This window comes from Chenopodium album, chromosome 1 (genome assembly GCF_948465745.1).
Source record: "Chenopodium album chromosome 1, dcCheAlbu1.1, whole genome shotgun sequence".
In the NCBI taxonomy this organism is placed as follows: domain Eukaryota; kingdom Viridiplantae; phylum Streptophyta; class Magnoliopsida; order Caryophyllales; family Amaranthaceae; genus Chenopodium; species Chenopodium album.
Window position 1 is genome coordinate 69,519,060 of NC_137834.1, and position 2,540 is coordinate 69,521,599.

Here is a 2,540-nt window from a genome sequence, read left to right on the forward strand (position 1 = left end):
AGTGAGGGGAAACAAGAAGAAGGCAGTTTCGTGAGGGGGAAGAACGAAGAAGGCAAGAAGAAAGAGTTGAGAACCGCAGGATGAGAGAGAGAAAGAGAGGAAAGAGGGAGCGGCGGTGAGTGGGGAAAACCTAATGTCACGAAATTAGGTTGGGGGTGGGTCTGAGTGTCTGACTGTCTGAGAGAGTGAGAGGGTAAATTTTTTTTTTTTTTTTTTTTTAATTTTTAATTCGGGTATGCGGGTACCCGTTTCTTAAAAAATCTGCCCCATATCCCGACCCGGATTGAAGGCAGTTTTCCCGGGTCGGGAACCCGACCCGCAAAAACATGATTTTTTAAAAAAAATCCCATCGGGTAGTTGCCGGGACAGCGGGACAGTGGGCCGGGACATTCGGGTCGGGTTTTTTTGAACACCCCTACTTTTTATCATATGCGTTGAGTCGTTGATAGATGATGGATAATTGCAAATTGGCTTCAAAATTAAAGGAAAATAACATTGCTTGAAATCCAACACTTTGATTTAATTTGTTTTACAAAATCTCCACTATTTCAACTAATAATAAATCCTAACTATACTACGGAGTACTACATATTTTTTTTACTTTCTCCTCTTTCGACGCAGTAGCAGCACAATCCAACTTTCCCCCACCAGCAGCAATAAGCTTTGTAATGTTCTTGCCGTTCACTTGGGACATGAATAACTTCATCAGAATCAACTGTAACACAGTGTAAAAGAGTAAGTAAAAAAAATGCTCAAATTACAAGCAATGAACTATGAACCATCTCCTCACATAAGTAAACCAAAAAATTCTAGCAAAACCAAATAAGAATTATTTAAATTAAAACAAACTATTTAATTAATATATCTTATGAATTGACAGCCTAAAACTCATAAAAAATAACAAAATTTGATAGATCCACAAACACAACATTATAATAAACACAAAATAAACCAAATTTACAGATCAAACTATGGTTGTCCACATATAGCAAGGCGTAGTACAACAGCAACAGTACCCCAATTCCTCTGTAAACTATCGCAAGGCTAGGATGAATTTCTGCAAACTTTTAGAGGCTATTTCATTTCAGTATGATAACAACAAAAAATTACAAAATTGCTGATCTATAATTCATCACAAAATTTCACAAATAGATAAAAAACACCACCACAAAACCACATACAAAAAACCTAAAACGAAAGTAAAATGAACATGAAATTTTACACAAAAATTTGAAAAACAAAAATACAAATTGAGAATCAAACAATTCTCTAATTACTTTTCTCTTCGTTTCTCTCCTTTCAAACCTCCCTTAATTCATAACTTAATGGTTTTTACTTAATTTTAGTGACATCTAAAATAAAAAATACAATGAAATGAAAAAACAATGGAAAAATAACCTGTTCTAAGTGGGTATATCATCGAAATCGGAAGTGAGTCGTCCGTAAAGTCGCTAAATGGCAGATCATCTTCCTTGATGGTCCATTCTTTCTCTAAGATGACTCGGAAAATCGAGAAGAGAAGCTTTGAACGCCATTAAAACTACTTCCAAAGCTCTAATGGTTTGCCCATGGAGACGAATTGAAAGATGTAAGGAATTTCTATAGTACCAAGGTTGAAGAAAATGATGAACATCGAAAATTTGGGTTAAAAGTATGAAGAAAAGATGAATTGAAACGGGAATTGGATGAATTAAAAATAGAATGAAATGGTTAAGGAATAAGGATTTTGAGGGTAATAGAGGAGAAGAGAGAGGTAGAGGAGGCGGATTGAAGAATGGAGGCGGATTGATCGAAGATAAAGGGTTGAGATTTTAGGGTTTAGTTATATTTTATTTTTGGAAATAAGGGAGACCGGTTAAGTATCACCACAGGTATCTCCAAAAAAAAAAATTTATTTTATATTTTATAATTGAAAAGAGAGACCGGTTATGTGAAAATACGGGTCTCTCCTTTTTATTTTAAAAACCAAAAAAATTAAGAAAGACCGGTTATATCTAATAAAGGGTCTTTGTATAATTTAATTTTTTTTCAGAATATCACCAAAGAGACCGGTTGTTTGTAATGTTGGGTCTCTTGAAACAAAGAGACCTGTTATGTGATTAATCAGTCTCTTATTTCGGGTCTCTTTGAGCATTTTTGTAGTAGTGTGGTAATAAAATTGTGAAAAAAGGAAGAGCTAGTAGAGGTCGTACTAGGGCTAAGATAGCGATTCCCCTCTAAAGGGAACGTTATCTTAGTTCCCTCGCTCCCGAATTCATTTCTGGTCTTTCTAGACCAATTTGGTCATGGGTAAACTTACGATTCGTGCTAAAAATCCCTTGAACTCTAAATGGGAGAAAGGCATGAACGATGTTTATTAGTTTTCCTAATCAAACTAATGACATTACATCTTATGATGATTCGTCATTAGAAGTTCGCATCCCTTAATAAGACGTCATCAATATATTTATTCTTATTTGTGTTCATCATGTTTTAGTTGTAAGTGATCAACCTTTATTTAAGAGTATAATTTATTTACCTCTTCTATGGTTTAAAAAGAA

The 2,540-nt window shown here is 34.5% G+C and overlaps 1 long non-coding RNA gene across 1 annotated transcript; it reads right to left on the reverse strand.

Moving 5' to 3' along the window:
• Positions 1 to 472: 472 nt before the first annotated feature.
• On the reverse strand, positions 473 to 1,890 carry LOC145601123 (uncharacterized). The gene is made up of 2 exons (XR_014104350.1): positions 1,399 to 1,890; positions 473 to 715 (listed from the first exon to the last, which is right to left on the reverse strand). It is a non-coding gene; the product is annotated as an uncharacterized LOC145601123 (long non-coding RNA).
• Between the last annotated feature and the right edge of the window lie 650 nt (positions 1,891 to 2,540).